The sequence below is a fragment of the Lathyrus oleraceus genome, chromosome 1 (genome assembly GCF_024323335.1).
Source record: "Lathyrus oleraceus cultivar Zhongwan6 chromosome 1, CAAS_Psat_ZW6_1.0, whole genome shotgun sequence".
Lineage (NCBI taxonomy): Eukaryota > Viridiplantae > Streptophyta > Magnoliopsida > Fabales > Fabaceae > Lathyrus > Lathyrus oleraceus.
In genome coordinates, this window is record NC_066579.1 from 317,935,491 (window position 1) to 317,950,127 (window position 14,637).

Sequence of the window (14,637 nt, forward strand, 5' to 3'; positions counted from 1 at the left end):
TAGCTTCTTACCTTTAGGGTGGGATCTCTTGTGAGTTGGTTTGAGATCACCAAGCATGCTTGAATTGTATATCATTGCTTTTCTCATTTTTATTCACTAACCAAAAGCACAAAAATATGTCACTAACATCTTTTGTTTGTAGCTTGAGCAGTCACAAGGTCTAAAGCTTCAAGAAGACCCTATGTGCATTGATATGGCCAAGAGAAGATGAAAGCAAGCATGGCAGTGGTTCCCAAAGATCTCATTCATCAAATATGCCTCCCAAGTATCTCAATTCATCATTTTGATCAAAGCAAATCAAAGGGGTTTAAGGCTTGTTTCCCAAGGAAACCCTAATCCATTTGTTCATCAATTGTGCCTTGCTCATAAAGAAACCTCAATCCATGGTCAAATACAATCAAGGGAAGTTATTTAATTCATCATTTCATGCATATTTACACTTATTTGAGTATCCTCAATCATCAATTCATCAAGATATGAGGTTTGGACTTGAGAAGTTGATCAGTCAATTCATCTAACTATTTTGAAATGCACTGAGACCTAACGTTTTATGTGTTTGTTAAATGGAGATGACCCCAAGAGTAAACATTTTATTAAGAACCATATTAAAAACTTTCATGTTCATCAAAAATTTATTTGAAGCTTGGAAGGTCATCATCCATTCTAAGACATTATAGGTCATTTTGATTGAAACTCTAATTTTGGGTCAACTTCCCAAGGACATAACTCCTTCATTTTTTATGATTTTGAAGTGAGACAAATTGCATTGGAAATCTTAAGATGTCTACTTTGAATGTTATGTTGAGAAAAATTTCAAAATCTTAAACGAAATACATGTGATAATGCAAAACATTATAGGTCACTTTGAACCAAATGCATTGAAATGTGAAAAAGTCCAACTTCAAGTGCCCATAACTTCTTCATCAAAAATCCAAATGATGCAAATTTTGAGTCCAAATTGATTGCACTGAAAAGATATACAACTTTAATATTTAAGATTTTGTCATTTTGAGCTTTCATCATTGAGACAGAAGGGCTTGAACTTTGGCCAATTTTGAAAATTTCACATATGCATGTTTTGCACCCTACACTTCAAGTTCAATTTTCATCAATTTCCAAGGCCCAAATGGAGTTTTGATCAACATAACATTTGTTCCTTATGCAATAAGATTTCCAACCATTACTCATAAGGTTGCATTTCAAGTATGGACATGGCATTTTCGAAGACTTAAATGTAATAGTGCATTTTTGGAAAATCATTTCAATTGCCATGCATGAGCTAATACAGTCCAATCTGCACGTCCATTTTGCTTTCATCATGCATTAGCTTCCAATTCCAAGTGGAATTGGGCCCTCCATGCGCCTGTACAGGCCCATGCATGGAGGCCCTTTCCATTCATGCAAGCTTTGGTTCATGCATTCAGCATTGCTTCTCCTATAAATACAATGTCATTGCCTCTCATTTTAGCAACCTTAAGGCGCCCCAATTGCTGTTGAACTGAAATCCTAGCCATCACTAAAGGAACTAATCCATTTTTCTTCAAATTTTTCAAATCTGAATTTTGATTTCATTGATCAATCTTCAGATCTCAAAGTTCCTAAACCTTCTCTCCTTGATCCATAGTGCCTACTGTAAGCAAAAGCATCCAAAGATCGTGACTCAAAACCTTGCAATTCAAAGGTTTACTTTAACTGTTATTTGCTTCGAACCAGCTTGTATAGTGCTCTATTTACTTTGTTATTGTGTGATCTGAAGTCCTCTGCATAGAGGCAACATTGCTATGCTTTCAATTTTTGAAAATCATGAAGTTCATATGAACACCACAAAATTTCCACTTCTGATTTCTCTCAATATAGAGATCTAGAATGGAATTGAGTGGTACAGGGGTGATGTGCATCACCCCAGCTCTCGAATGATGCCTGGATCGTGCATTTTGGTTGCCATTTTAATTTCTACAATTTTTGATGTGGCCGGAAGTTGGCCGGAGAAGACGGTGGCGCTGGCCACCGTCTGGTCTCCAGATCAGATCAAATCCGTCCATTTGTGTTTCCAGATTCAATCTCGTGCGTCCAATGTTATGACCTGTTTAATGGCTTGGTGTGTCACGTTTGACCAACGTGTATGGTGAACATGCGCTTCATAGCCGTGTGATGATCCACGTCAATTAATGAATCACCATCAGACGGCTCACGTTTTTTTCCTTTTTCTATTTTCTGATTTTATTTTCCTTTTATTATTTTAATTCCATTTCATTTTGAAAAATCATATCTCTCTCATTATTGGTCCAAACATTACAGGATCAATTTCATTCTTCTCCTTTTAATTTCTACTTTCTAAAAATGGTTTTTAATATTTTTTATTTTATCATTTGATATTTTTTAGTAATTTTCTCTTTTCTGGTTATTTTTAATTCATTTAAAATAGTTTTTGATATTCAAAAAATACAAAAATATTTTTCCAACCTCTTTGAATGATGATAGATCTATGAAAAATATTCTCGTCAATTTATTAATTGATTTGAGATTTATTTGAGATTTTAGTTCAATTAGGTTATTTTTATGCATTTTTAATTGATTTAAAATAATTTCTGACTTTTAAAAACGCTGAAATTTTTTGTCAAACTTTGTTTGACCTTGTTGAACTTGGGATAATTCACTTGGACTTTTCAAAGTTGATTTGAAGTGAGTTTGAAGTTTGACCTTTCTTTATTATTTTAATTCAAGTTTTATTCTAATATTAAAAAATGCCAAAAATATTTTATTTGTTTCTTGACTTCTAATCTTCATTTTGCTTCTGTTTTCTATTTGTTTTGACCTTGATCTTCTCTATCTTTGGTCAATGCTTGTTGATTAGTACATACCATTTCCATTAATGCACTTTAATTCTTCATCTTCTTCTTCTTCTTCTTTCTTTTTTTTCTTTTTGATCAATGAGTTAGAGATTGGTGGTTAGCATTGATACATGGAGGTTTAATCTTCCTTGATTCAAATCTAATTTATCTTGATCATAGATCAAGTGAATGACTTTGCATTAAGGATAAATTGCTTCCTAAATCATGCAAAGAACCTAAATCAATACAAGATCATTTCTCATCTTCTTTTTGGCATGGCAAGTTGTTGGAGTTTGATTCACTAATCAAGACCTCTAACTTGTGTTGTTGCCTACATTATTATTGACCGGCCTCAGATAGTTGTGACTTCTATATAAGTCCAACTACGATTGCTTAACATAGCGTTAAATTTGCCTTATGGCACACTAACTATTAACACTAACTATTAACCATTAACATTTAATTCTTGCTCTTTACATTTATGCAATTTACTATTCTTGTACATATTATTCATTTGCTTTTCCCCCTTTGCTCACTTGAGCACATGTTTATGTTAATGCAATTCACCTTTTGCTCACTTGAGCACATAATTGTGTATATATTATTGTGCTTGTGTTTTGTTTTGATTGTTGTGGACCAAATGCAAAGAAATGGACAAATGGACTTAGTTTCTAGGACATCCCCTATGCAAAATTGGAGTAAAAGGACCTTAATGTTGAAGATGGATTAGAAGGACCAAACCTCTAAACTTATTCTTGTCCATTCTTGATTTACTTCATAGAATTCTTTGATGTGTGTGCTTTTGTGCTAGGGGATCCTATGTGAGCCAAATTGAAGAACCATTGCCATGTTCATCCAAAGTGAAAGATACAAGAGACATTGGGGATCTTCTAAGAGCTTGTTTGATTATGTTGATTGCTTGAGCTTACAATTATTTTGCTTGCATATTCCAAAGGATGGGAGCTACTTGGATCATCTATATGATCTCAAGAGAGGAACTCCATTTGTGGTCTTGTTTCTTATCCCTCATCTCTTGTATGATTAGGACTTTAGCCATTCTTCTTCCCCCCACTCTAACCCAAGCCAAAACTTTTTGTGCAAACATTTAACACTTGTTTTCAAACATTAGAAACCTAAGCCTTATGCTTTTGATTTTCAAACTTTCTTTTCATAACACTTATTTTGAATTGAACTTTTAAATCAACTTTGACCATATTTTGTACATACTTTTCATTGGTAAATATAACTCATTCAAATACTTTTGTGGTTTCAATGGCCACTTCTTATTCAAAACTTTTTCATAACCTTTAGCTATTAGGTTTGAGTTATCCTTGAGCTAGATGTAATGCTCACCTATATCCTTAGTGATGGACAATGAGTCTTCCATGCTTATTATAGGGTTAACCCCTCACTAGCATGTTGAAGTTATCCTCACATGGTGGATTTGTGGTTTTAGGTTGAATTTTCTCCCTTGGATAACAAAAGACCTTAAGGCTTTTCGACCAGTCAATTCACTAACTTGTTTTGAGATTTTTACCCCGAACTACGAGGTTTTGATCCTAATCTTTTTTTAAGATGGTACGTAGGCAATGGGTTTATCCATCCAAACATAAAATGTAAATAACTTGTATATTCTTCTCTCATCTCTTCAATCATGTTTGCACAAATAAATTTTCACAAAATACCAACCTTACAACAAGTGTGAAAAGGGCTCCCTAGGAGTACCTAGGATGTTTTGGGTGCTTAAAACCTTCCCATTGCATAACCAACCCCCTTACCCCGATCTCTGACGTTTTTACTAGTTTTTGATTCGATAAAACTTTTAGGTTTTTGTTCGCTTTCTAACCATTCCTTTGGATAAATAGAAGTGTGGTGGCGACTCGACTTGTATGGTTTACCTTAGATTTAATCAATATCTCTAAAGGTAACGAATACCCCGCTACAGAAAAGTGGCGACTCTGCTGGGGACATTTGCCTAGTGGGTTTTGCCTACTTTTCATATTTGTTGTATTGTTGTGTATATTATTTTGTGACATATTTTTGTGCAATTTGGGATTACTGTATTGTATGTAATGATTGAATTGCTTGAATATCAATTCCTTGTATGCTTGGTGATCTTTGTGAGATGAGTTCTATACCCGAACTCGAGAGCACTTAGGATAGGAGAATGGCATAGTCTTGTTGACTTGTGTGGAGTTATTCCTTAGCAAGTTGACTTGCAAGCCCATTCACTTGGTGGAGGTCATGTTGGGATCAATAATGTCACACAAGTAGTTATGGTTAGACATTACTCTTTCCAATATAGACCTTAGAAGCCAAGGACCTTAGTTTACCAAGCCCATCTTGGCCTATTCTTAGGATGTAGTGCGAAAGTCGTTCAAGTGCAAGATTTGATACGATTGTTACGCGATACTACACTCATAAGAGTCTCTCTTGAGAATATTTTTGGAATACGAGTAGTCGTTTCTCCGATAATATCCTAAAGATGGGATGATGACTATGGGAACCTCTTGTAGAACATGTTTGGCAGGTTTAAACCCTAGTACACTCCCTTTGGGTGGTTCTTAACCGAGACTCCATGCTCGTGACTTGCAACAAACCCTTGATTCATGGTTGATCCATTCTTGTATCCTTAATATCAATGGAACTTGGATGTTGATAAGGTGTAAACCATAATCCACCAAAATGGATGATTGATATTAAGGATGACATGATCCATCCCATGACCTTTGTTTGGTGTGCTTTGCTTGATCCTTGAGTGTGATTGTTGCATTCATGCATTCATGCACCCATTTGCATCCATATTATCAACAATAAGAAAATTTTCAAGGAACTTAAGAGGTCTATTTGCAAATTTTCAGACATGGAAAGACAAAGAAGGAATACAAAGAAGTACAGTTTCAGACAACCCAACTTGAAAGAGCTAAGGAATTTGACATCCTATGTATTAGATCCCTTAGGTTTCAAGGCTCATTTTGGGAAGCTTCTATATGTTCTGACTACTCAGGTGGACGAAGGATTGATGAGTGTATTGGTGCAGTTCTATGATCCCTTGTACCGTTGCTTCACATTTCCGGATTTTCAGCTTTTGCCCACGCTTGAGGAGTATGCCTACCTTGTGGGTATACCTATTCTAGACCAGTTGCCGTTCAGTGGCTTAGAGAGTGTTCCTACTTCTCTAGAGATAATTGATATGTTGCATATAGATGAATCTCTGGTTGTTGCTCATATGACTACCAAAGGTGGAATTCAAGGTCTCCCTTCTGAGTTCCTCATTGCTCAAGCTACTATGTATGGGAAGGCCATGAGCGAGGACGCCTTTGAGGCCATATTTGTACTTCTCATCTATGGGCTAGTGTTATTCCCCAACATCGACAAGTTTGTGGATATGAATGTTAGGGACCAATTAGTACTACTTTTTATATCATTTTATTGGTCCCTTTTACCAAGTTTTGATGTTATTACACACTTTTATTCTCACTATTTTGTATAAATGCAATTAGGTTTAATTTATTTTGTTTTGAATAGTTATTTCACATTTTTGTTAGTTTTGTAGAATTTCTGGGATAAGAAGGCTTTGGATTGTAATACCACATCTTGGAGGAAGCTTGCCAAACAAGGAAGCTGGAGAAGCAACAGTTCGCGCCGCGAACTGCCTTCGCGCCGCGAACTGCCTTCGCGCCGCGAAGGCTGCGAATCCAGCAAGCTGACTGAGGGTCAAAAGTGCTGTTCTGCAGGAAAAGTTTATTGCAATTTTGATGTCTGCCTGGGAATTGCTTTTCTGCTTTAGATGACAATGACCATTTAGGGAAATGTCAACTTATTTTGTTAGAAACAAATACATTATTCTAGGGCATTGAAAGAAGACACTATTACTATTCACACATTGATATTGAGAGCTTTTTGTAAGAGAGAAAAACAGAGTTTTTCTTCTTGAACTTTCTGCTTTGAACAATGATGATGAGGAGCTAAACTCCCCTTTGTCAAGATTGGAGGTAGTAGATATTCTCATATGTTTATGTATTCCATTTGATTTATATGTATGATAAAGATTGTTGATGTATTGAATACTGTTTTTGCCCTAAGTTGAAAATCAGATTTGAGTAGTTGTCGAGAGAGATTATTTGAATCTTGACATAAAACAGATTTTCAAGTAGTGAATAAGTTGTAGAGATAGATTTATCCATTACTCTTCTTTAGTATTAAGCATTAAAGATTGCTATATTGATAGTTAGGTGGAGAGATCGTCTAAGGATCAATATAGTGATTATCACAATATCATTTAGACATAAATGACTTTGAGAGGATACTTGAACATCATCAATAATCTTGAATCTATTTATTTATCATAAGGAATCATAAGCATTTGAAATAGTGAACTCCAATCTTGCCAAGCTTTTATACTTGACTAAAACCATTTTATAGTTTTTGTTAACATTTACTCACAAGATAATTTTACAAACAAAACAACCGTGTTACTTTCTAAACTTATAACAAATCGGATTATAGAACGGCGGTAATATCAACCAATCTCTGTGGATACGATATAAAAATATTTTCCGAAGATATACTTTTCAACAAATTGGCGTCGTTGCCAGGGATTGGTGTCGATATTACAAGCATTGCAATAATTCTTTGTTTTAAGTTGTGTTACATTTATTACTATCCCTCTTTTGTTTCACTTGGTCTGTTAGTTTTGTAGATTCTAGTGTATGCGAGGAAAAGTAACCGAGGAGCCACTTCAATTCGATCCTGAAATTGAAAGAACACTTCGGAAGCTCAATAGCAAAACTCGAAGAAGAAGGAAACTAGCCGAAGAGAGGAACCAGAGAGAAGAAGCATCTACTTCCGCACTTGTTCCGATCGAAGAAGTGGTTGTAGAGGCTTGCGAAGGAAACATGGCGGATGATAATCGTACCGAGATGTCCGCGAATAGTCCAAGAAGAAATGCTCAATTTGCTCGTGGAGGAAGAAATACGGAGATGAAGACCGGAATCCTCCAACTTCTCTATGCAAATCCATTCACCGGAATGGATCATGAAGATCCGTACACCCATCTCATCAAATTTTATGAGATTGCGGGTTCTACGGGAATTGATGAAGCGGGTGAAGAAGCATTATTCAAGAGGATGTTCCCACACTCCTTAGTGGGAAAGGCAAAAGAGTGGTACCTTGATCAAGCATCAAGAGTGATGACGGATTGGAATTTGCTAGAAGAAAAGTTCTTAGAAAGATATTTCCCTCAATCCCGATTCATGGAAGCCAAAACGGCTATTGCGGTATATACTCAAGGAAGCAACGAGTCTTTAAATGAGGCTTGGGAAAGATTCAAGTCAATGTTGAGAAAATGCAAGGGTCATGGTTTTGATGAGCTCACTCAAATCCATATTTTTCTAAATGGGCTCCAATCAACTCACAGAACACTTTTGGATGCTACCGCGGGTGGCTCTCTTATGTCAAAGACTGCGGAAGAAGCTAACGTCATTATTGACCGGATGGCACTCAATGATCGTCAAAGTCAACATGACCGTAGTCCTTCACAACGTAAACCGGGAGTTCTTGAGTTAAATACCAATGATGCCATCCTTGCTCAAAACAAGCTACTCTCTCAACAAGTGGAGCTTCTCACTCAACAAATGGCCAAGCTTCCACAGCAAATAAAAGAGATTCAAGGGTTTCAAGTTCAGCATCAAGTAGCATGTTGCGAATTATGTCAAGGGGATCACCCTACTGGTTTTTGTCCTCCACCCCAAGAAGAAGTGAGTTATGTGAACAATCAAAATCAGGGCTATCAAAGACAACAGCCAAACAATCAAGGCTACCAACCAAGAAACAATCAAGGCTATCAACCGTTAAGGTTCAACAATCAAAATTTTCAGCAGCAAAGTCCTTACCAACATCCAAACTCTCAAGGACAACAGTCGCAAGGAGGAAATTCCAAGCTAGAAGACACTCTTCAACAATTCATGCAAGCTTCCATGGCAAATCAGAAGAGTAACGAAGCAGCAATTAAAAATCTGGAAAATCAAGTAGGCCAACTCGCGAAGCAACTGTCGGAACAAAACGCAGGGACTTCTTTCTCTGCTAACACTCAACCGAATCCAAAGGAGCATTGCAAAGCAATTGTCACAAGGAGTGGTAAAGAGTTGGTAAGTGAAAAAGGTGAAGAGATTGTAGAAGAGAACATCACTGATGGGATGCTGGAAGAAAAAGACATAGTTGGTGAAAGGGAAAATGCTACTGGAAATGCTCAGTTCGCGCCGCGAACCACCTTCGCGCCGCGAAAACAGCAGGTTTTGCCAACTGAGCAGCAGATTGATCTGGAAAGGAAAAAAGATGCTGAATCAAAGAAGAAGAAGAAATCTGAGAAAGGGGTGAGCGTCATTCCAACTCAACATTTACCCTATCCACATGCTCCATCAAGGAAGGACAATGCTAGGCATTATGCACGGTTCATGGACATCTTCAAGCAACTCCAAATCAACATTCCATTTGCTGATGCATTAGAACAAATGCCACGGTATGCTAAATTTATGAAGGACATTCTTACCAAGAAAAGGCGACACGTGGAAGATGAGACCATATATCTTGATGCACGGTGTAACGCCATCATCCAGAAGACTCTACCAAGGAAGGAGTCCGATCCGGGCCGGGTTGTTCTACCGGTGACCATTGGAAGCACATACGTTGGAAATGGTTTGATTGACTTGGGCTCTAGTATAAATTTAATCCCCCTCTCCATTGTCAAAAGATTGGGGAATGTTGAGATTAAATCGACGAGAATGACTCTACAACTAGCCGACAAGTCCACCACCTCACCATACGGAATCGCTCAAGATATGCTTGTGAAAGTGGACAAATTTTTGTTTTCGGTGGATTTTGTAATAGTAGAGATGGATGAGGACCGTGATGTACCCCTAATTCTTGGAAGACCTTTTATGAAGACAGCTCGGATGATGATCGACATAGATGATGGGCTAATGAAGGTGAGAGTGCAAGATGAAGAGGTGACTTTTAATCTTTTCGAAGCCATGAAGCATCCAACCGATAAGCATGATTCTTTCCGAATCGATGCAATTGAAGAGGAAGTAGTGGAGGTCGCGAACCAAATTCATATCTCTAATCCTCTAGAAAGATCCCTTATAGGAGCATACAACGTGTTAACCGACAATGAGGAACGAGAGATCGAAGCAATGTTGCATGAGCTAGAATCTTGTGGTGAGCTGGCCTATCAAGAAGAGTTAATGGAAGATTTGGATACAAAGAAGAAAATGGAAGAGCAAAAGTTAGAGTTGAAAATGCTTCCGTCACACTTGAAGTATGTGTTTCTTGGAAACGAGTGTACTAAACCCGTGATTATAAGCAACACATTGTCCACACAAGAGGAAGACAAGTTGATTCAAGTATTGAAAAAGAACCAAGGTGCGATAGGGTGGGTGTTATCCGATTTGAAGGGTATTAGTCCGGCCTATTGCATGCATAAAATCATGATGGAGGAAAATTTCAAACCAGTTGCGCAACCTCAGAGGCGTCTGAATCCATCAATGAAAGAGGTGGTCCGGAAAGAAGTTGTCAAACTATTAGAAGCCGGAATGATTTATCCTATATCTGATAGTACATGGGTGAGTCCGGTACAAGTGGTCCCCAAGAAAGGCAGAATGACGGTGATCAAAAATGATAAAAATGAGTTGATTCCGACAAGAACAGTGACAGGGTGGAGAATGTGTATCGACTATAGAAGGTTGAACCAAGCCACAAGGAAAGATCATTTCCCACTACCCTTCATGGATCAAATGTTGGAGAGGCTCGCCGGCAAAAATTTCTACTGTTTCTTGGACGGATATTCGGGGTATAATCAAATCTCAGTAAACCCGGCAGATCATGAGAAGACAGCTTTTACGTGTCCTTTTGGCATCTTTGCTTACCGAAGAATGCCTTTTGGATTATGTAATGCACCTGCCACATTTCAACGGTGTATGCAAGCTATATTTTCAGACTTGATCGAAGAATGCATTGAGGTGTTCATGGATGATTTTTCTGTTTATGGATCATCTTTTGAATTGTGCTTAAAACACCTTGATGTAGTTCTGGGGAGATGCGTGGAGACCAACCTAGTGCTCAACTGGGAAAAATGCAATTTTATGGTCACTGAGGGTATAGTACTTGGTCACAAGATTTCTTCTGAAGGGCTAGAGGTGGACAAGGCCAAGGTGGAGGTTATTGAGAAACTGCCACCTCCAACTAACATTAAAGGGATAAGAAGCTTTCTAGGACATGCCGGTTTTTACCGGAGATTCATACAAGATTTTTCAAAGATCGCAAAGCCATTGAGAAATTTGCTCAACAAAGGTACGCCTTTTCTTTTTGATGAGTCATGTCTTAAAGCTTTCTTAGATTTGAAAGAAAAGTTGGTCACCACACCAATAATCGTAGCACCAAACTGGACCCTTGATTTTGAACTCATGTGTGATGCTAGCGATTATGCAGTTGGTGCGGTGTTAGGACAAAGAAGCGATAAAGTTTTCCATGCCATACACTATGCTAGTAAGGTGCTTAATGAAGCACAAGTTAATTACGCAACAACTGAAAAGGAATTACTAGCCATAGTATATGCATTGGAAAAATTTAGAGCTTATTTGATCGGTTCAAGAGTTGTAATCTACACTGACCACTCGGCGATAAAATATCTGCTTACCAAGCCGGATTCAAAACAAAGGCTTATTCGTTGGATCCTTTTATTACAAGAGTTTGATCTAGAAATTCGGGATAAAAAGGGTTCTGAAAACTTGGTGGCGGATCATTTGTCTCGGTTGGTCAATGTAGACATTACAAACAAAGAAGAGGAGGTGAGAGAAGAATTTCCAGATGAAAAACTTTATGCGATTCAAGTGAGGCCTTGGTTTGCTGATTTTGCCAATTACAAAGCAACTGGTTTAACACCGGAAGACCTCACTTGCAATCAAAGAAGGAAATTCTTGGCAGATGCAAAATATTATGTTTGGGATGATCCCTATCTGTTTAAAGTAGGAGCAGACAATATTTTGAGAAGGTGTGTAACAATTGAGGAGTCAAGATACATTCTTTGGCACTGTCACAATTCTCCGTATGGAGGTCACTATAGTGGTTTGAGAACAGCCACTAAAGTACTCCAATCGGGTTTTTATTGGCCATCTTTATTCAAAGATGCGCACGAACATGCGAAGAGTTGTGATACCTGCCAACGGAGTGGAGGAATAGGAAAACGGGATGAAATGCCTCTAACCAACATGCTAGAAGTGGAAGTTTTTGATTGTTGGGGTATTGACTTCGTTGGCCCATTCCCCTCTTCTTTCTCAAATGAGTACATACTAGTAGCTGTTGATTATGTTTCGAAGTGGGTGGAAGCAATTGCCTCACCTAAGGCCGATTCCAAAACTGTGATTAAATTTTTAAAGAAGAACATATTTTCACGTTTTGGTGTGCCTAGAGTGTTGGTAAGTGATGGAGGCTCACACTTCTGCAATACACCCTTAGAAAAAGTTCTGCAACATTATGGTGTAAAGCACAAGGTGACCACTCCCTACCACCCACAAGCGAACGGGCAAACTGAGGTTTCAAACCGGGAAGTCAAACGGATCCTTGAGAAAACAGTCTCGAATTCCAGAAAAGATTGGTCCTTAAAACTGGATGAAGCTTTGTGGGCGTATCGTACTGCCTACAAAGCACCTATTGGGCTGACTCCGTTTCAAATGGTGTATGGGAAGACTTGTCATCTTCCAGTGGAAATGGAGCATAGAGCATTATGGGCTCTTAAGTTCTTGAATTTCGACTCCACTCTAGCTGGAGAAAGAAGGAAAGGTCAACTCCATGAATTGGAGGAATTAAGGAACGATGCATACCATTCTAATAAGTTGTACAAGGAAAAGGTAAAGGCATACCATGATGGAAAGGTCCGCCATAAGGAGTTTCATGTTGGACAGATGGTATTGCTCTTTAACTCAAGGTTGAAGTTATTTCCTGGTAAGTTGAAGTCGAAGTGGTCAGGACCATTTGTTGTCAAGGAAGTACGGAATTATGGAGCCATTGTGATAGAGGATCCAAAGTCACAAGAGAGCTGGACTGTCAATGGTCAAAGACTGAAAGTCTATCATAGCGGTGATATAAACCGTGATGTGTGTGTCATTTCCTTATCTGGACCAGGCTAATTGAGGTACCGTCGAGCTCTTAACGACATTAAACAAAACGCTTGTTGGGAGGCAACCCAACGCTGTTAGTTTGTATTTTATTTTTCTCTGTTGTGTGATTTTTGGCTCTGTTAAAGTTTTAGAATTCTTAAGTTCTGTTTTTTGCAGTTCGCGCCGCGACCCCCTGTTCGCGCCGCGAACTGAATGAAAAATTTTGAGTGGGTTCTGTTTTTTGCAGTTCGCGCCGCGACCCCCTGTTCGCGCCGCGAACTGAATGGAAAATTTTTGAGTGGTTCTGTTTTCTACTGTTCGCGCCGCGAACACTGTGTGACAGAATTCACTTAAATTCTATTTAGGTCATTTCTTTTTCATTTCAAACATTCCTCATTTCAAACCACTTTGCTGCGCTTTCACCCCACTCTCAAAATCCCACCAAATCTTAAAATTCTCCAATCCCCATTTGTCAAATCCTCAATTGTTAGTAAGATTAAGTGATTCAAAAGGTATGTACTCTTCAATTTCTCTTTTCCAATCCCTTTTGGGTTTTTCATTTAGGGTTGGTTAGAAATCAAATTTTTCTGTTGATTACCTCTTGAAATCACTTTGCATGTTTAATATAGAGTATGATTAGGGTAGAGATGAGCACTTTGATTGATTGGGAGTAGATTACTCCCCACTTGTGGAACCCTAGGAAGCTCTGGGAGATTTCCTGGATTCGCAGAGTTCGCGCCGCGAACTGGCCTTCGCGCCGCGAACTGTGAATTCCAGGGCCATGTTTTCTGTGTTGTTTGTGTGCTAACCTTGTCCATGTTTATTCTGTGGTTGTTCTGGTGTTGATTGCAGATGTCTAAAAGAACTAAAACCATGGCACCTCCTCAAGTCCGCTCAATCAGAAGGTTCATAAGTGATGAACATGAAGCACGATTCGAGAGCCTCATTAAGAGAACAATTTTGCCTGAAAGGTTTATCCGGCTGGCTCCAACCGGGGTGTATCATAGCGTGGTTGCGGCTTTTGAACGACGAAAGTGGATGAAGTTATGCGAACCAGAAGCCGCAATCAATTACGATATTGTTCGAGAATTTTATGCGAATGCTATGCATCGCGAGGAGGGTACGGCTTTCATCTACCGGTCTAGGGTAAGGGGCAAGATCGTCTCCTTTGGAAGGGATGATATTAATGCTTATCTGGGTAATCCCTTAATTCTCGGAGAGGGTGAGTGTTGTGAGTACAGTACCATGGAGGCAGCTAACAGGTGGAATCTGGAAGCGGTCAATGCTACTCTATGTCTCAGCGGAAAATCCTATGAACTGAATGATCAAGGACATCCGAAATTGTGGAAAAGAGAAAATTTTAATTTGGAAGCTAGGGCTTTTCTGGTGCTACTGTTGACTAATATCCGACCGAGAAGCCACACCACCACAATTCCTATGGACGTAGGATGTTTATTGTATTGTATCATGGTCGGGAAGTCTGTGGATGTCGCAGCCCTCATTGCAAGCGAACTGAGAAAGATAGTGTTAAGCGGAACCAATTTCGGTGGCAAAGCTGGTGTACTCGCTTATCCAGGACTTATCATGGGGTTGTGCCTTAAGGCAAATGTTCCCATCCCTGAGGAAGTACACTTCTCGATCACCAGTGTGAT